Source organism: Felis catus, chromosome A2 (assembly GCF_018350175.1).
Source record: "Felis catus isolate Fca126 chromosome A2, F.catus_Fca126_mat1.0, whole genome shotgun sequence".
NCBI classification, from domain to species: domain Eukaryota; kingdom Metazoa; phylum Chordata; class Mammalia; order Carnivora; family Felidae; genus Felis; species Felis catus.
Genome location: NC_058369.1, coordinates 56482644 through 56502860, shown reverse-complemented (window position 1 = coordinate 56502860; position 20217 = coordinate 56482644). Strand labels below are relative to the sequence as shown.

Sequence of the window (20217 nt, the reverse complement as noted above, 5' to 3'; positions counted from 1 at the left end):
AAAGAGCCTCAAGTGCACGCGGGAGGCCCGGAGGCAAGCCCTTTACCTCCCTCAGTCTCCAGTTCCTCATCTGTAAATTGGGGTGATAACACCTACCTCTCCGGGAAGGAGTCCATGAGCCAATCTCAACCCTCTGCCACCATGAACACTGTGCCCTTTGCACCAGTATCCACGTAATGGCTCACTTTAAGCTGATTTTTTTTTTTTAACTTGGATGTTTTTGTTTGTTTTAATTTTTTTTAACGTTTATTTATTTTTGAGACAGAGAGAGACAGAGCATGAACAGGGGAGGGGCAGAGAGAGAGGGAGACACAGAATCTGAAACAGGTTCCAGGCTCTGAGCGGTCAGCACAGAGCCCGACGCGGGGCTCGAACTCACGGACCATGAGATCATGATCTGAGGCCGAAGTCGGACGCTTAACCAACCGAGCCACCCAGGCGCCCCTGTTTGTTTGTTTTTTAAGTAGGCTCCACATCCAGCATGGAGCCCAGCATGGGGCTTGAACTCACGACCCTGGAGATCAAGACCTGAGCTGAGATCAAGAGTCGGACACTTGACTAACTAAGCCACCCAGGCGCCCCTTGAATGCATTTAAAAGGGAAACTTTGTTTCCCACCAGAGTCCCACCAACAGGGAGACTGAAGGGTCCAAAGGAGCTGGCCACCCATGCATATGTTCATTCCATGAGCACCTACTGTGTGCCGGCACCTACTAGGTGCTGGGATACAGCAGTAAACGAGACTATGTCTTTTCTGTTCCCCTCTCCTTCCTCATCTCCTCACCCGGCTCCTCCTTGTCTCTGTGTCCCTGGCCTCTTATTGTCTGCACTCACCCCCTGGTAGTCTCATCCAGACTCCTGGCTTTGTAAACCACCCAGACGCTGGCCACACCCATGTTTACACTTCCAACCTCTACCTCTCTGTTGATTCCAGACCCAAGGTCCAGGAAGCACTCCTAGGACACGGTAAGCTCAACGTGTCCGGCGAGGTACATCCCATCTCCCCGCAAACCCTGCTCCTCTTGCGATCTCGTTTTCTCGGCAAGGCAACCTTACCCTGTCATTTCCTCTCTCCTTCTCGTACCCCCCACCCCACACACCTGCTCTCGCTACTCCGCACCTCCATATCCCACCCTGGTCCCGGCCTCCCTCTGAGCTCCGGATGACCGTAAGCCTCCCTGTTCCCCGGGTTGGCTCTTAATAGCCTATCTACAGACAGCAGCCAGATTGTATTCTTGGGCTAAAAGTAAGCAAGGCACGTTGACTGCTCTGCTCAGCACCATCCAGGGCTCCCGGCCCACTCAGAGGAAAAGCCGAAGTCCTTGCAATGACCCACAAGGCCCTGAGTGATCCCCCTGACCTGTCTCCCACCCCTCTCCCCCTCATTCACTCTGCCCCAAGCGTAGGGTCTCTTCTTTCCTCCAGCCTGCCCAGCCCTCTCCTGCCCCAGGGCTTTTGCATGTGCTGTGGACTTCACCCAGGGGAATATTAAAACAAGGGCACTGACCCTGAGCACTCAGAAACACCTCCTGCTCTGCTAAGTACTAACTCTTTTGTTGCAAGTCCTGGGGATGTGTGAGGGGGCCACTAGTGGGGCTGGACAGCACAGCAGCAGCATGGGGACGTTCTAGGGGCTCAGGCATGGTCTTCAACTCACTGGCATGAAAGTATTTTAATATTTTAACAAAGGTATGTACCTGCTGAACATCAGCCCTGCCTTGGCCCGGCCGCTCCTCTCCCAACTATCTGCTTGTATCTTTGTCTCCTTTGGGCCTTTGCTCAGGGCCCCATCCTCAGTGAGGCCCTGCCGTATGCCCTCCCCAGTCCACACTGCCAGACCCCATCCTTGCCTTTTCTCCTTAGCGCTTGTCATCATCAAAACTCTCCCTAGCCCCAAAGTAGAAACAACTCAAACATCCATCAACAGGTGAATGGATAAAGAAACATGGCCTGTCCATGCGATGGAATATTATGTGGCCATAAAAAAGGAAGGGCTGACATGTTACAATGTGGATGAACCTTGAAAACATTGTGCTTAGGGAAAGAAGTCACAGAAGACCATGTATGCTTCTACTTATATGAAAGGTCTAGAATAAGTAAATCCATAGGGACAGAGTAGGTCAGTGACTGCCAGGAGCTTGGGGCCCGGGGAGGCTGAGGAGTGAGTTCATGGGTACAGGATTTCTGTTTGGGGTGATGAGGATGTTCTAAAATTGATTGTGGCGATGGTCGTGCAACTCAGTGATTATGGTATAAACCATTGAGGGGCGCCTGGGTGGCTCAGTCAGTTGAGTGTCCGACTTCAGCTCAGGTCTGATCTCACTGTTCGTGAGTTCGAGCTCCACGTCAGGCTCTGTGCTGTCAGCTCAGAGCCTGGAGCCTACTTCGGATTCTCTGTCTCCCTCTCGCTCTGCCCCTCCTCTGCTCACACTCTGTCTCTCTCTGTCTCTCTCTCAAAAATGAATAAACATTAAAAAAAAATTTAAACCACTGAATTGTACACCTTAACAAAATTCATGTATTTTTAGTTATGGATTCTAGTGTCTGGCCTGTCCCCTCCTCCCATTACTGTGTCAACTCCACGCAGATAAGGTTTCTATCTGTTTTGTTGACTGCTATATTCCCAGTGGTCGCGACACAGTAGATGCTCAACAAAACACTGAATGAGTGAGTGGATGAAATTTGAGCTCACGGCACGGCTCCATGGTGGTCCCACCATTCAGGCACATCCCCCATGTTGTCCCCCACATTGTCCCGCTCTGTGTTGGCATCTGCCTCCCCTGCCCATGAGGCGTGGAGTGTGAGGACGCCACAGGCCTCTCGCAGGGTAGGTCCTGGCCCAGACCACAGGTCCTCCTCTGGCCCACACCCCCTCCCCATACCGCTGCAAGGGGCACCTTTGCTCAACACGCATCTCCTGGGCACCTGCTGGGCATTTGGCGATACAGGGCAGGACCTCACACCCAGAGACCAGGAGAGTCTCAATGGAGAGCTCGGATCTGGAACCCTGGGCCCACGAGGTTCACCTCCGCCCCTCCCCCTGCCACGCTTGCTTGGTTGATGACCCCCGGGGCAGAAGGGCTGGGACTATACCCACCATCCCCCTGGCTGCCTTGACCAAGAAGCCAGGCTGCAAGGGCAGCACGTGGACGACACTGTCCTTCCCCTTCTCACAGCCCAGGTTTCTATCTCCTGGGCCTGACGTCTACTGCCTTCCTCCCAGGTGGTTTTTATATAAGATTTAACTGAGGGGGTGTGGCAGGCCAATGATCTGCATCAAGGGAGTTCCCTCCTGGCTGAGTGAATGACCCAGACGAGGACGTCTGGCGGGGATGGGGTGGGGGACCGCGGTCACCCACACCAGCCAGGAGCCAACTGCGTTTCTGGAATCAAGCTTCAGCTATCACTTCCAGGGACTGCTGAGGGCTGGTCTGGATGACTTGGTGCAGTTTGCTCACGTTATCTCTTTTCTTATTCTTTTTTTTTGTTGTTGTTAAAAAGTTTTTTTTTTAACATTTATTTGTTTTTGAGAGAGAGCGAGTGAGCACGAGTGGGGGAGGGGCAGAGAGAGGGACACAGAGGATCCGAAGCAGGCTCAGCACTGTGAGCGCAGAGCCCGACGCGGGGCTCGAACTCACGAACCAGGAGATCATGACCTGAGCCGAAACTGAGAGTCAGCCACTGGACCGACTGAGCCACCCAGGCGCCCCCACATTTGCTCTCCAAAACTGCACTTGCATGGTGTATTTGCAGGATTCAAAACCACAAAATATGAAAGGTTTATACTGAAAAGTCTGGTCCCCACCTCTCCTCCTCCCTTCTCAGCTCTGTGGCTCCTATTCATCAAGGCAACCACTTCTATTAAGTTTTCTGCACGCTTCCCGTGCAGGAAGTCGTTTTGTTTTCACAAACAAGCACATACGGGGCAAAGACTCTGAATGGACATTTCTCCAAAGAGAGGTCCGAACGGCCAAGAGGCGCACGAAAAGGTGCTCGGCTTCAGCCCTCGTTAGAAAAACGCAAATCTAAGCCACAATGAGAAACCAGTTCACGCCCACCAGGAGAGCTCAAACGAAAACTGGATGGCAACAAGCGTTGCCGAGGAGGTGGAGAAGCAGGAACCCTCGCACCCTGCTGGTGGGAACGTGCACGGTGCAGCCACTGTGGCAGGCGGTCTGGCAGTCCCTCAAAGTATGAAACATGGAACTGTCACCGGACCCGTGACTCCACCCCTAGTGCGCACAAGAAGCGGAGACGTGTGGACGGAGAAAGCTGTGCACGGATGTTCGCAGCAACGTTACCCAGAATCGCCCCAAAGTGGGAAAGACCCAAATGTCCACCGACTGATGAGTGGATCAACAAACTGTGTCACATACGTCCAATGGCACGTGACGTTGCCGCAAAAAGGAGTGAGGGGCTGACACATGTTACAAGGTGGACGAGCCTTGAAGACATGACGTTCAGCGAAAAGAAGCCGGTCACAGAAGGCCGCAGATTGTAAGACGCCGTTTACGTGAAATGTCCAGAAGAGGCCAATCCATAGAGACCGAGAGTAGATCGGTGGTTGCCGGGGGCTGAGGGGAGAGCGGGGTGAGGGAGACGGCTAGCGGATATGGGGTTTCTTTTTTAAAATAAATTTATTGTTGGGGTGCTCAGTTGGTTAAACGTCTGACTTCGGCTCAGGCCATGATCTCGCGGTTTGTGAGATCGAGCCCCGCATCGGGCTCTGCGCTGACAGCTCGGAGCCTGGAGCCTGCTTTGGGTTCTGTGTCTCCCTCTCTCTCTGCCCCTTCCCTGTTCACGCTCTTTCTCTCTCAAAAGTAAAGAAACATTAAAATTTTTTAAAAAATTTATTATTGAAGTATAGTTGAGGTGCAATGTTCTATTTGTTTCAGGTGTGCAACACAGTGATTTGACACTTCTTGCATTACACGATGCTCGCCGTGATAAATGTAGTGACCATCTGTCGCCATACAACGTTAATTCAAGACTCGGACCATATCCCCAGTGCCGCACTTTTCATCCCTGTGACTTATTCTATAACCGGAAGCCTGTACCTCTTAATGTCCTATTTCACACCCCCCACCTCCTCCCCTCTGGCCACCACCAGTTTGTTCTTCGAACTTAACATTTTCTCTTCTCCAGCTTACTTTATTGCGAGAATACAGTATAAAGTTTGTATAACATACAAGATGTGTTAACTGCCTGTTTATGCTACCAGTAAGGCTTCTGGTCAACAGGAGGTGATTAGTAGTTAAGTGTTTGGGGAGTCAAGAGTTACATGTGGATTTCTGATGACACAGGGAGCCCTGGCCCTCAAGCTGTTCAAGGATCGACTGTGTACCTAGTACATTGTCCTGGATTTTCACTCGGCCCGTTCTTCTCAGCATGTAGGTGTCTTCTCACAGGGGCTTTTCCTGCCCACCTGTCCCCTGACATCATCCACCCCGTCACCCTCAAGCCACTATCTTAGGAGCACTTACCACTTTCTGAAAGCATCTCATTTGTTTGATGACTGTCTCCCTCATTCAGGTATAGACTCCGTAAAGGGGAGGGGATTCTGCTTGTTTTACTCACTGGTATAGACTCAAGCCTCGGGACCGCGCCTGGCACATAGTAGGCACGCCTCACAGGCAGTGTGGGTTTGGCTCCAGGCCATGACGATAAAGCCGGTGTCGCAATAAAATCAAACTAATGTTTTGGTTTGTGCGTATAACAGTGCATCTAAAAGTTACGTTTACACGCCACGGTTGACTCTCGAACAATGTGGGCGTTAGGGGCTCTGACCCCCATGCAGTTCAAAATCTGCGCCTACATTTTGACTCCCCTTAAACTTAACTGCTAATAGCCTCCTGCGGACCAGAGCCTTAGCGGTAACATAAACAGTCAGTTAACCCATACATTGTGTGTTGTATCTATTATGCACTGTATTCTTACAGCTATAGCTGTAAGCAGGCTATAGAAAAAAAAAAAACTTTATTAAGAAAATGATAAAGAAGGGAACTAAACTAAAGCAAGCTATAGAAAAAAACTTTACTAAGAAAATGATAAAGAAGGGAAAATACATTTATAGTACTGTAAAAACTCCACACATACGTGGACCCACACAGTTCGAACACGTGTAGTTCAAGGATCAGTCACACTGTTGTCTATCGAGTGTGCGATTGCGTTGTGTCCAAAAAAGCAATATACATACCTTAGCTTAAAAATACTTTGGGGGCGCCTGGGTGGCTCAGTCGGTTAAGTGTCCGACTTCGGCTCAGGTCATGATCTCGCGGTTCATGGGTTGGAGCCTCGCATCGGGCTCTGTGCTGACAGCTCAGAGCCTGGAGCCTGCTTCGGATTCTGTGTCTCCCTCTCTCTCTCTGCCCCTCCCCTGCTCACACTCTCTCTCTCTCTCAAAAATAAATAAAACATTAAGAAGAAATTTAAAAAAAAGTAGACAATAATGCATTGATTGACGCTTCCTTTCACAAGCCATTTCTCTGTAGCCTGCAATGCTGTTCGAGAGCATTTCACCCACAGGAGAACTTCGTTCAAAATTGAAATCAATCCTTGCAAACCTGGCCGCTGCTTTATCAATTAAGTTTATGTAATATTCTAAACCCTCGGTTGTCATTTCAACAATCTTCACGGCATCTCCACCAGGAGTTCATTCCATCTCAGGAAACCACTTTCTTGGCTCATCAGTCGGAAGCAACTTCTCATCTGTTCAAGATTGATCATGAGATTCCGATAATTCAGTCCCATCTTCAGGCTCCACTTCTAATTCTGGTTCTCTTGCTCTTTCCGCCACAGCTGCAGTGACATCCTCCCCTCAAGCCCTGAACCCTTAAAATCCTCTGTGAGGGTTGGACTCAACTTCTTCCAAATTCCTGTGAAGGTTGATATTTTTGCCCCTTCCCACGAATCACGAATGTTCTTAATGGCACCTAGAATGGCGAATCCTTTCCAGAAGGCTTTCCATTTACTTTGCCCAGTGCCATCAAAGGAATCAGGATCTATGGCAGCTATAGCCTTAGGAAATGTATTTCTTAAACAATAAGACTTGAAAGTTGAGGGGCGCCTGGGTGGCTGAGTTGGTTGAGTGTCCCAACTCTTGATTTTGGCTCAGGTCACAATCTCGCGGTTCGTGAGATTGAGCCCCACGTCAGGCTCTGCACTGACAGAGCAGAGACTACTTGGGATTCTCTCTCTTCCTCTCTCTCTGCCCCTCCCCAACTTGTGCGTGTGCTGTCTCTCTCTAACAGTAAATAAATTAATTTAAAAAATTTGTAAATGTTTATTTATTTTTGAGAAAGGGAGAGAGAGAGAGAGAGAGAGAGCGTGAGCAAGTGGGGGAGGGGCAGAGAGAGAGGGAGAACCAAAATCCGAAGCAGGCTCCAGACTCTGAGTGGTCAGCACAGAGCCCGATGTGGGGCTCGAACCCACAAACCGTGAGATCATGACCTGAGCTGAAGTTGGATGTTTAAATGACTGAGTCACCCAGGCACCCCAATAAATAAATTAATTAACATATATATACACATATGTAGGGGTGCCTGGGTGGCTCGGTCAGTTGGGCATCCAACTTCAGCTCAGGTCATGATCTCATGGTTTGTGGGTTCGAGCCCCGCGTCAGGCTCTGTGCTGACCGCTCAGAGCCTGGAGCCTGCTTCGGATTCTGGTTCTCCCTCTCTCTCTCTGCCCTTCCCTGCTCACATTCTACCACACTCTCTCTCAAAAATCAATAAACATTACAAAAATATTTAAAAATATATAAAAGGAATCTTTTTGTCTGAGCAGCAGGTCTCAAAAGTGGGCTTAAAATATTCAGCAATCCATGCTGTACACGGATGTGCTGTCATTCAGGCCTTGTTGTTGCACGTAGAGAGCATTGGCAGGGCAGATAAAGCGTAATTGTCAAGGGCCCCGGGATTTTCTGCATGGTAAGTGAGCACTGGCTTCGTCTTAAAGTCACCAGCTGCATTAGCCCCTAACAAGAGAGGCAGCCTGTCCTTTGAAGCTTTGAAGCCAGGCATTGACTTTTCTTCTCTCGTTATGAAAATCCTAGATGGCATCTTCTCCCAACAGAAGGCTGTTTCATCTACACCGGAAATCTGGTTAGTGACTCCACCTTCGTTCGTATCTCAGCCTGACCTTCTGGATAACTCGCTGCAGCTTCTACCTCAGCACTTGCTGCTTCACCTTGTCCTCGTATGTTGGGGAGACAGCTTCTCTCCTTAAACCTCATGAACCAATCTCCGCTAGCTTCAGACGTTTCTTCTGTGGCTTCCTCACCTCTCTCAGCCTTCACAGAATTGAAGAGAGTCAGGGCCTTGCTCTGGATTGGGCTTTGGCTTAAGAGAATGTTGCGGCTGGTTTGATCTCTTATCCAGACCACTAAAACCTTCTCCATATCTGCGTTCAGGCTGCGTGACTTTCTTAGCGTTTTTGTGTTCACTGGCGGAGCACTTTGGATTTCCTTCCAGAACTTTTCCTTCGCATTCGCATCACAGCCACGTTCCTTGGCTATTTGTTGCACAAGGCCTGGCTTGGGGCCTTTCTCAGTTTTTGACACGCTTGCCTCACTAAGCGGAATCACTTCTACCTTTTCACGTAAAGTGAGAGACGTGGGAGTCCTCATTTCACTCGAACGCGTAGAGGCCACTGTAGGCCTCTTCACTGGCCTGATTTCAATATTATTGTGTCTCGGGGAACAGGGAGGCCCGAGGAGAGGAAGGGGGGAAGGGGAGGGGCTAGTCGCTGGAGCCGTCAGAACAGGCACATCTTTCGATTAAATTCCCCATCTTTTACGGACGCGGTTCGCGGCACCTCGAATCAGTTACAGCAGCAACATTCAACAATCTCTGAGCACGGATCGCCAGAACAAATAGATTAACAATGAAAAAATTTGAAATCCTGCGAGAATTACCAAGATGTGACAGGGACGCGAAGCGAGCAAATGCTGCAGAAGAAAGGGCGCCGACCGACTTGCTTAAAGCAGGGTCCCACGAACCTTCGATTGGTAAAAAAAAAAAAAAAAAAAAAAAATGCAGTATCTGCAAAGCACAATAAGGTAAGGTGTGCTTTACTCAAAAAATATTTGAGGAACGAGCAAATGAACGAGTCTGCTTACATGATGACAGATAAAGTCGCTGGGCTTTTTACTCAAGTGATCGGTCCTCTTCCTTCACCACCAAGCCTGCCAACTTCCCCCTCCCCTCTCCTTTCTCCTTGGCCTCCCTGCGAATACCCTCCTTTGTGGCTCCTGCAGGAGCAGGAACTTGGGCGTGGAAGGTCCTGAGAGCCCCCTGTGGGACCTGCCCATGATGCTCCAGAGAAGTCCCAGCTCCCGGCTGTGCTGCGGCCTCACCCTGGCTGGCCTCTCTGAGCTGGCCACTCACCCCTTTGTCCATATCCAGCCATTCCTCAACTCCTGGCCCATTGTCAGCCTCCCTTTGGATCCAGGGACACTTAGCGTCTCTAGCATAGAAACAAAGACACAGGCACGTCTGAGAGATCTGCAGGGATTTTCCTGAGAAAGCCTTACCCTCCAGGGGAGGGGGGGTGCTCAGCTGTTCGGAGCTCCTGCCAGGTCTCTTTGGTCTGGAGCTCCCCCATGGAAGATGAGCAGGCATAAGGCAGCTTGTGTAGGGCTAGGGTGGGCAGGGCCTGGAGGAACCGGACAGCCCGGTCTGGAGCAGGGCAGCCTGGTGGAGGGCAGCTCAGCACCCCCAGGCTCTCCAGGCAGTCCTGAAACCCAGAGAGCAGAGATGACACCAGGAGGGAGCCAACTGCAACGCCTTCTGGGGCCAAGCTGATCCACGCTGTGCAGGGTTGAAGTTGACTGCAAAAAGGAGTGAGCTCCCCGTCTCCATGACTAAGAAAACAAGGGTCTGTCAGGGGCAGAAGAAGGCCTTGGGAGCCTCCGCCAGTCCTGAGGACTCTGGATCCCAGGGATGTCCCCATGAAGTTCTCAGGGAAGCCCTGGTGTTGCCCCAAGCCCAATGTCATGGGGTGTAATACTACGATGTCCCAGCAGAGGGCAGCATGTGGCTGCCACACAGTCCTGGAAAGAGTTGCTGGCAAAACCCCAAACCTCTGGGACTCAAGGAGGTCCAGAGAGGCCCAACAGACCTGGCTCCCTCCCCGGCCTGCCCATGAGACCACTCGCCACCTCCACACCCACGCCAGTCCCTAGCATCTTGTTTCTAGATTGGATCCTTTTGGCAACATCTCCGTGCGTGGGATTGTTTTAGCCCCACCCAGGTCCAAAGTCACCCCTCAGTGGCCTCACCCATGCACTAAGTCAGACTTGAAGGTCCCACTCAGGTACTGTCACTTCTCAGTGACCCACCCTGGTCCTAAGTCACAAGGTGTCCCTCGGCAGTCTGCTCTGAGAGCCCGGGGAGGTGGGCCGGGCTGTGCCTGGTCAGCTGCCATATCCTACCTTGAGGACACTAATTTCGCATTTATCAATTTCCACTGTCCGTTTTTCTTATGTATTTTAACCCAAGGCATTTTGAGTCCTGCCTCCCACAGCCCTGTGAGGAGCTTATAGGCCCTGCCCTGCCCGTGCTCAGGAAGATCTCACCCCGGCTCTGACACCAGGTTCAGGGTGAGCACAGCCCGCACACGGTCTCCCAGGAGGCCACGAGCCTCTAAAAGCAGCTTCCAGAGGAGGAGCGATGTCTCAGGGAGGGGACTGCACTGTGTGACCCTGGGGACTGCCTCACCCTGACCCTCAGGCTCCTCGTCTCTCAGGTTTGCCATAAGGAGGTGGTGGCAGAGAAGCAGCCACGTCCACTGATGGGGGGTTGAGCGTGAGTGGTCACAGCAGCCTCTTTCTTCTCCTCAGGCCCATAGTACAGAAGTAGAAACTGAGGACAGTGAAGCTCGGGGTCTGTCTCTGGCCACACGGCTGAGCAGAGGGGCCCAGGAGCCAAACCCAGGCCAACTGATTCCAGCAACCACATGTTCGCGAGGGCCTTCTCTCAGTGAGTCCTGCACCTGCTAAGCTGTGTGACCTGGGTAGAGTGCCTGCCCTCTCTGGGCTTCTACTGGGAGACCCTCAGGGAGGGTGGGAGTTCAGTTCAATCCTTACCTCCCCGGAAAGCAGAGGGGCACATTCAGATTATTCACGAACAAAGACTTCACTGATGTCAAATCAGACCCTAAGCGAGGTAGGTGTTCTGTACTTGGCGCACGGTAGGGGTTCAGAGGGGCCACTGCTGCTGTTTCACCATGGTAGTGACCATGGTCATCAGTGAGCTGGCACCAGTCAGATCTTGCTCTCTGAGCACCCTCCCTCTTCCTCACCTTGCTCTAGGCTTACTGCACAGGCGAATGAGCCAGAGACTGCCACCATCCCTGTCCCTGGGGTCCCCTGGGCTTCGTGTGACCCGGTCCAGATGGTCACTGCCTTCCCCAGAGGCGAGCCCAGCTGGGCAGGGTCTCGCCCTTCCTGAAGCCTCCTCATGATTCCCCTAACCAAAGCATCAAATGTCCACCCCAGGCTTCTTGAACCAGAACCCCGGGGCAGGTCCAGCCCTCGGGGTGTTAACAGCCTTCCCGCCGACATCCTTGCAGCCCCATTAGGGATTAGGGAGACGCTACCTCTCGAGAGGCAGGAACACAGGCTTTGGCGTCGATGGAGCAAAGGATATTGTAATGCATGCCCTGCACTTCCCAGAGGCCAAGCTCCCTTCCTGCTCCGTCACCCCACCCCTCCCCAGCCATCTGGGGCTTTTTCTGCCACTCCAAGGCTCCAGGTAGGCCCCAGTGGGGACGCTGAGGACACAATCACCAGCCTTTTAGGAACGCGTGTTTGTGAATGAAGCCTGGACGTCTGCTTGCAGAGAATGCTGAGTGAGCCTTTCGGGGCTGGCAATTTGCAGAGCAGTCCAGATGTGGCAGGACAATGGGGGTCTGATTGGCAGGGGAGCAGGAAGGGCCAGCAGCTGCAGAGCAAAGAAAGGTAGGGTGTAGGAGGGGGGCGGCGCGCAGGAAAATCTGCAGGGAGGTAGGAGTCCTGCAAAGGCATGGGGCGGGCCGGGTCTCATTCTATGGCCCCCAATAAAAGCGCTGACCCAGCTGTACCGGAGAAAGGCCTGGGCAGGAGGCAGAGGGACTGGCGTGAGAGAGGAAGGCGGCAGCAGGCTTCTCCTGAGAACTCTGTAATTCATTCATTTATCTGTGTACTCATTAAGTCACTCATGCATGCATGAACGCCTTTGGAAGGCATCATCATGAAATGGCCACAGCTCTCAAGGGCCATTCAGACTCCGTGGTTTAAGTTCTGGCTCCTGCACATATCTGGGTCCTTCTGCCCCAGTACCCACATCTGCGCCATGAGCTTGGTATGACGCTAAAAAAAGGATCATACAGGTAAAAATGCTCAGCACCACCCTTGACTCTTAGTAGGTGCTTACTAAGCACGGGCTCAGCTTTCCCGTCTCCTCTTTTCCCTCTCGGTCATTCTGACAGCTTTTGAGTAGCTAGTATGTATCAAGAACGGACCTGGCCAGTGGGAGACAGACAAAGGCAAGACCCCTAGACCAGGCTCTGGCTCTTGAGAAGTTCACAGTCATGGAGGCAAAGGATGGCGAGGGACAGGCCTCTAAGTGACATCAGGGAAGGGGTAAATGGCCATTCATTTATTTGCTCATCCCTTTAGTTATTCATCCAATTAAAGGTATTATGTCACCGCCTAGGAGGCGGCACAAAGCAAGGCCCTTCCCACAAGGGATTCACAATCTAGCAAGAATCCAGTATGTTTGGAACACAGAAGTCAAGCAACTGACAGTACTGGGAAGGCAGCACAGAGGAGGTGCCGTATGAGCTAGGTTTTGAAGGATGCGTAAGAGTTCCCTAGGGGAAGGAGACAAGAAAGCACACTCCCAGAAAAGAAACAGGACAAGCAAAAGCATAGCAGCTTCTGGTACTTGGAAAGACTGTCCTAGCAGAGGGCAAACCTGCTTGGCTCTAGACTCAAAATACATCCTCATGCCCTCCGGAGACACGGAAGAAACACCAGCTGTGGTCTGTGACCAGTTCTGGGCCTTCAGAGACAGTTCTCATTTACTGAGCATCTATTCTCTGCCTAAAGTCTCCCAGGCCTTCGTATACGTGGCCTCCTTCCACGCTTGCAAACCTTTGAGAGTGGTCTGGTTTTCTCCTGGCTCAGGAGGAAGTTGAGGCTCCAAGACAGAAAGCGACTTACCCGCTAATACCACTGGTCGGGAGAAGAGCTGGGGTTTGAATCCAGATCTGCCTAACTCCAAAGCAATGGTCTTCCCCTGCCCTGCATTTGGACCTAGATCCGCTGTCCTCCGGTCACTAAGTCCTCCACATGGGATCTTCGTTCTGTCTGCTGGCACGTTATGCAAGCTCCGCCCCCCCCCCCCCCAACGCTCCTGGGCCTGGGCCTGGGGGCTTGAGCCTCTGGCCATGCTCCTGGGCTGGCATGAACCCTTCTGGATTTCACACCATCGCCCTTCACCTTTCAGGATCTGGCCTCAGCCCCTCCCTCTGTGAAATGGGGCCTGGCCCCTCAGCTCTGCCATTCCTGACACCCCTCTCCCCACCCTTTGCCTCCGCATCTGCAAAACCCTGATAAACCATCTCTGGGCCTTTAAGGGCTTTTTATTTCTCCAGCCACGCTTTTTTCTACATTTTAATAAGCTGCCTGCAAAATTGGTGATTGATGAGTAAGAATGAGGAGGATGTGGGGCTGAACATTTTTTTCCTCGGAATCGCTTCTGGCTGCGCCCTCGACTTTAAATTGATTAATAACGCGCGGGTCCAACATTAATTATCAGCCATTTGTCACCGGGGAAGGCTGAGGCCTGAGCCCTGCTTGCAGACCTTGTCCTCATGGCCAGCTCCATGGCACTGTGGGAGATGCCCAGCTGCCCTTCGTGGGCACCGAAGGCCCCGGACACTTAAGGCCCTTGCTGAGCTCGGCCCCTGGAACCCTGAGCACTGTGGCGGCATCTAGAGGCCGAAACTGAGCATCCCAGGGTGATAGCGCTCCTGATGCGTGCCTGCCCCCAGGTGGCTCATGGCCTCACCAGACCCTAGGCTGGCTCTGAATAAGGTTAAAAGGATCCCAGAAGACCCTGGAATTTCTTCATTCAACCAACACAGAGCAGCTATTACATGCAGCCATTTTCGGGGGCACTGAGCAGTGAGCGAGACAAGGTCCCTGACTTTTGGGGAGGCTGATAACAGAATCACAGGGAAGTGCAGCAATGTCGGGGAGGGGGGGAAGCTAAGATCTCTGAAGAAAAGCAAAGCTGGTAAGGTTGGAAGGGCCAGGAAGAGGGCGAGAATTACCCATTTAAATAGGGGTTGGGGAAGCCCTTGCTGAGGAGGGGAGTGAAGGAAGGAGCCGCAGAGGAAGAACATTCACGGCAAAGGGAGCAGCAGTGCAAAGGCCCTGAGGTAGGGGGAAATGGATGATTAGAAATAACACTTTGCTCCATGAACGAAGGCGGTCACAAAAGACCACAGAGCGCATGGTCCCGTTTATAGGAATATTCAGGACAGGCGAGTCCACAGAGACAGGAAATGGGTAAGTGGTTGCCAGGGGCTTGGAAGATGGGGGTAATAACGGGGAATGACTATTAATGGGTATAGGTTTATGGGTGATGCAAACATCACAAAAGTAGACAGTGGTGACGGTTGCACAACTCTGAATATACTAAAACCGTTGCCTTGCATGCTTTAAGCGGGTGAGCTTTATTACCTACCGACGAAGCTGTTGCACAATGACTATGTCACATGTCAGGTAGCCAACAGTGCCCTGAAGGAGAAGGAACTGGGATAAGATGGGGAGAGGGGTTAGGAGGGGACACTTGAGCAGAGACCTGAGTGGAGTTTCAGGTCCAGGAATGGGTGCAGCTGGACTAGGCTGCCTGTGTCTGCCACCTGGGGAAGTTGATGCCAGAGTTGGGCACGTGGGCGTGTCAGACTCCGGCCTGGGGGTGCTGACAAGTACTCGGTGGGGTGGGAGGGGATGCCGCTTCAGGTGTGCTGGATGGCATTTCATGAGAATCTGACGTTTTAAAACCACTAAGACTTGCATCCTCTCAGAGCTAGTGGGACAAACGCTTTTCAGGCTCAGGTCCCTCGGGTGGTCACGGAGGTCACTACCGTCCTCTGTTCAGAAAGAGCGGAGGCGGCACCAGGTAGGGCTTACGGGTAGTGGCCATTCTGTGCCTGAGTGCTGGCCCAGGCATCCGTAGCCCTTAGAGGCCCCGCTTAAGTCACATCACTGGCAGAGCTCGATCTTTTGGGAAGCCAAAGTCAGTATTTACAGGAATGAAGCAGGCCAAGGAAAATGGGACTTCTCCCAGATCACCCTGGGGCTCCAGCTCTGGGAGGGCTTCTTGGCCCTAAGTTTTAGGAAAATAGCCATCAGTGTTCCCCAAAAGGTCTCCCTTGGGGCAGCTTTAGATACCAGGAAAGTCCCCTCAACCTCAAAGTGCTCCCTGTTCGTGCCCAATTCACCTTGTCTCCCTATAAAAGCAGAACCAGCAATGAAGGAGGTGGTTCTGGGCAGAGGGCTCAGCACGTGCAAAGGCCCTGAGTGAGGTAGGAGTGGGCCTGGTGTGTTCCAGGATCAGCGAGGAGGCCGCTGTGCTGGTGCAGAGGGAGTGATGGGGACAGTTGAGGAGGGGTGGTCAGAGGACTGGCTGGTGCAGGCTTTGGATGGCCTTGGCCTTTACTCTAAGGTGGGAGCTTTGGGAGGGCCCCTCTGGCTTTGTGCTGAGAACAGATAGCAGGGTGGCAAGGGCAGGAACAGGGAAGGCAGAGAGGAGGCTGGTACAAGGGGCCATGGGAGAAGACTTCCCATGATCTTGAGTGAAGCTCCACCGACTCCTCCTTAGCATAGAGTGGTGGGGGAGATCCAATGAGGCAGATGAAGACCATAGTCCTCCTTCCAAAATGAGGTTTGGCTGGCTCTTTCCTCTTCTGTCTTTATACCAGGCTCTTCCTACATCTAGGCCTTTGCACACACTGTTCCCTCTGCCCAGGACACTCTTCCCTCTCTCCTCATCAGCCTGGTGAAACTTCATCCTCAAGTCCTAACCCCTTGGGTGTTGGGGTGGTTTCCTCTGCTGGGGTTGGCAGCCCAGGGTGAGGCATTTCCCCTCAACACACACAGAGGGCTTGGACTTTCAGTGCAGACCGGCCTCCAGGACATCCCCTTGAGGCCCGCCCTCCGAGCTGGGACAGAGCCAGGGGCTGAGGACACCAGCCCCTGAGGGTTACCTATCCTCAGGTCAGTGGTTTGGGACTGGTGGAGGGGGTGGCGGGCAGACCCAGCACAATGCCACCAAGTGCGGGTAAATCCAGCAAAGCCCAGAATTCCGGGCCAAGTCAGGTTGTGTCTCTGGCTGAATTTTTGCAAAGCCTCACACTCTGTTCATTGATTAATTGTACAAATGTTTACCGAACCCCGGCCTAGGCCCTGGGGATTGGGCGGTAAGTAGGAAAGACAGTTCCTGCTACCATGGGGGTAGGGATAGACGGAAAGCTTGTGCACAGGTGCACACTCAATACTTGGAGAGGGCACTACGCGCCGTGAAGGTGTCTGGGGATGGTCCGGGAGTGTTTCCCAAGGAGGTGACCTGTGAGCTGAGACCTGGATAGTGACAAGGCACCAGTCATGCAAAGACCTGGGATACTAGTGGCTCAGACAGGGAGTGGCCAGTGCAAAGTCCCTGAGGCCAGAGAACACCCTGTGTACTTGAAGAGCTGCAAGGGGAACGGAGTGTCTGAAGGGGAGGTAGAGGGGGAGGCGGGGCCGGTGTGATGGGGAATCTAGATTTTGGGCAAAGTGCAAAGCATCGTGTGTTCCAAACCAGCAACACGATGTGGTTTGTGCTTACAAAAGCTCCCCCTGCTGAGACAGTAGAAAGGAAACGGAGACCCAGGAGGCCCTTGGGTGGATGGGCAGTGTGATGCCTGAAGGGCCACTGGTGCTAAAAAGCCTGGAATTGGGGGGGAGGCGGTGGAGATATAGGCTGGAGATATAAACTTAGAGGCCATCTTTCAGTTTTATTGTTTCAGAGATAAACCCTTATAAAGCCCAGCGATCAATAAGCAGACTAACACTGGCCATCTTCCCCACCCAAATCCTGAGAGAGCATTTCACGAGTAAGTGCTTTCAAAATGACTCTGGTCTAGGGAGGGAAGGAGGGGGTGCGGTGAGACAGGAGCCCAGGCACCAGCCGGAGCTTGATAAAGTCTGCCCACGCCTCAATGGCATCCACTCACCAGGGGCAGCGTGAACAGTCACCTGCCTACATTCTAGAGCAGCGCAGCCCAAGATGGGCCGGGGCTGGTGAGCCAGGCCCTGGGCCCAGCCCTGCTGTGATAGTGCGGGGACACCGAAGGAATACAGCCACGCCCGCTCCATGAGCTGTGGCAAAGCCCTGCACTGGGGGCTCGGTTTCCTAGCTGTGTGGCCTTCAGCCCTGGCCAAGCGTCTCTGAGCGTTACTTTGTTTATCTGCGTAGCGGGCATAAACTACGTGTGTGCCGCAGGGACTCCGTGGAAAGCAAACGAGCAGATGGGGCCGCAGTCCCCTGGGGGTGTGGGGATCTGAAATTTGGGGGGTGTTTGCGGATCGCCACGGTGATGTCTGTTCACATCACAGGCTACTGTTGCCAACTGCAGGCCACCGGGTCCTCCCCCCTCAAGGCTTCTGCACAGGCAGTTCTCCCTGAAACTGTATCTGCTCATTGTGTGTCGCACCCACTAGAGTGTGAGCTCCAGGAGGGCTGAGACGTGGGCCAGGGTATTTACTACCGTGTACCCAGCACTGAGGACGGTATTTGTCACAACCCACTTAACCTGACAATAATACCAGGGGTCAGGAGTTTCCAGATGAGGAAACTGAGGCAGGATAGGAGCTCCTCTGACGAGGACCCCAAGCAGAAACGCAGCGGGCTCCCCAGCTCTGAGCCAGAATCAGTACCCCAGGGCCCCACTGGGAGGCTGTGGGCACCTCCTCGGCCCTTCCCTGACCCATGTTCCCAGTGCACCTGGGGCCGATCAGCTCGGGGAAGGGGCCACATCGATTCCTGCCACCTGCCTGTGCCGGAGCTGTCTGCACGCTCAGAAACCATCGGCTTCCCATTAGGCAGATCAGTAGCTTCCACTGGTTTCCAATTTGTGTTTCCAGAAATTTATCACCCAACCACCTTTTTAATTACCCCCCTCCACCACACCTGGGGCACAGATACACCACCCGCCCTGGGCCACCTCTGCAGACCACAGACCACGAGGCTCCGCGAGCCACAGGGGAGCTGCAGGTGTGTTTAAAGCTGACCAGCTGCTTCCCGGTCACCGCAGGAGCTGACCCTGCTGGCTGGATGCCATCCACTCTGTCCCCTGCTCCTCGCTGAACCCCCGTCGAAGGGGCTGGGTCCTCCCTCACAGAAAAAAAGCAGGTGATGAGAGGCCACGGCAGTGTCCTGAGGTCCCCCAGCTGGCAAGAGCTAGGACAAGTGCACCTTTGAGGCAGGCAATTGGCAAAGCGCTCCCCAGATGCCGCAGGACAATGGGGTCTGGCTGGCAGGTGAGCAGGAGGGGCCAGCAGCTGTAGGTTCAGGGCAGGAAAAGGTGGAGGGAGTGTGATCCCCAGGAGCCTCTGCTTTCCCACACCTGGGGTCTCCTGGGTATTCCGCACTGCTCACCTGTCTACCCCTCCGGGGCCTAGCACCCCATCAGTGTCTCCATCACTGCTGCATCCCTGGTGCCTGGCACATAGTAGGTGCTCAGTAATGGCCGCTAAATGAGCAGTAAATACTTGCCGCACTTTGCCCTGGGCAGTGTTCCCAGAGCTTCTCTAAATGACCTTATTTCAATTTCACAGCTGTCCTCGAGGCGGGCAAAACTAGTGTATGCATTTGATAGGTGGGAAGACTGAGGCCCCGAGAGGTTCAGTGACTTCCCCAAGGTCACACGGCGAGTCAGCGGTAGAGCTGCGATCTGAACCTGACTCTGGAACTGCACTCCACGCTCCCTTACCTATTCCCGGTGGCCTCGGCTCTGAAGGGCAGGAACTGGGTCCTGTGGCCCTTGGAACCTCCACCATATATACCATCATGTAAACGTGTTTGTTGAGTGAATAAATGAGTGAATTATGCACTCCTTGTCCTTTAAAACACAGTACAGTCAACCAGTCTGCTGGCACAAATCTGGAGTGTTTCTGGTCGGGGATGAAGGGGAGAGAGGAGTGAATCTCCTGGGGGACCCAGAGGTGACAAGCCTCTCAGTAGTTCCAACTCGGGGGCCATTACTAGGGACCCTCTGATCTCCCCCCACCTCCTTGCTCACCAGTCTGTTATATTGGGGTTCTGTGTCATGTATACAGAGGGCACAGAGCCATGATTTGGTTTTATGTGGTGTCTTGAGACTTTCCAGTGAGATAAGTGGATTACTGTTGACCCAACATCTGGGCAAAAAGAGCCTGCTATGCGTGGTCATCCAAGTCAGCTTCTGGAGGTGGCCAAAGTGAGACATGAAGGGAAGGGGGCCATGATGGACCCTGCACCTGTGGCCAGTGAGAGCAGGTGAGTCCGGAGCCAGGGCAGAAGGGAGGAGGAGGACCGCAGGGGGGAGGGTGGGGTAGGGAGAGCTGGGACATCCACCGGCTGAGGTCTGGTCCCAGTGGGTGCACAGGAAAGAGAGGGTGATATCCAGAGTGTTTCCACCCAGCTCATTCCTTCCCCACCAGGTGGGCAGTCCCTGGAAGGGGACCCGGGGCTCCCACTGCCCACACGCCATTGTGACCCACCCCCCGGGCTCCCGCTGCCCACACGCCATTGTGACCCACCCCTGGCGCCCTGCTGCCCACATCCCATTGTGACCCATCCCCGGGGCACCCGCTGCCCACACCCCATTGTGACCCAGCCCCGGTGTCCCCGCTGCCCACACGCCATGGTGACCCACCCCCAGGTCCCCCGCTGCCCACACGCCACTATGACAAATAATGACAAATCTACTTCATCTCACCCCCGCAACATATATGCTGGCAATCATCCTCCACGCTTATGGCCTGCCCAGATCCATCTAAAGGGTCTCATGGCTGAGGTTTCATTAAACGGCAAGAAACGGCATTTTCCTGGCCACAGCTAGCCCCTCAAGGTCCTGGAACCTTGAGTCCTAGAGTAAGTCTCCAAGGAATTCTGGCTCTCTCCCTAACCCGTCACGACGCCAG

At 53.3% G+C, this 20217-nt stretch overlaps 1 protein-coding gene and 1 long non-coding RNA gene across 9 annotated transcripts in view; one reads left to right on the top strand and one right to left on the bottom strand.

Annotated features, from left to right (window-relative positions):
* IQSEC1 (IQ motif and Sec7 domain ArfGEF 1) overlaps positions 1-20217 on the bottom strand; it is a 689800-nt gene that overhangs the window by 241568 nt on the left and 428015 nt on the right. The window lies entirely within an intron of this gene.
* LOC123384147 lies at positions 17937-19143 on the top strand. The gene is made up of 2 exons (XR_006594834.1): positions 17937-18573; positions 18871-19143. It is a non-coding gene; the product is annotated as an uncharacterized LOC123384147 (long non-coding RNA).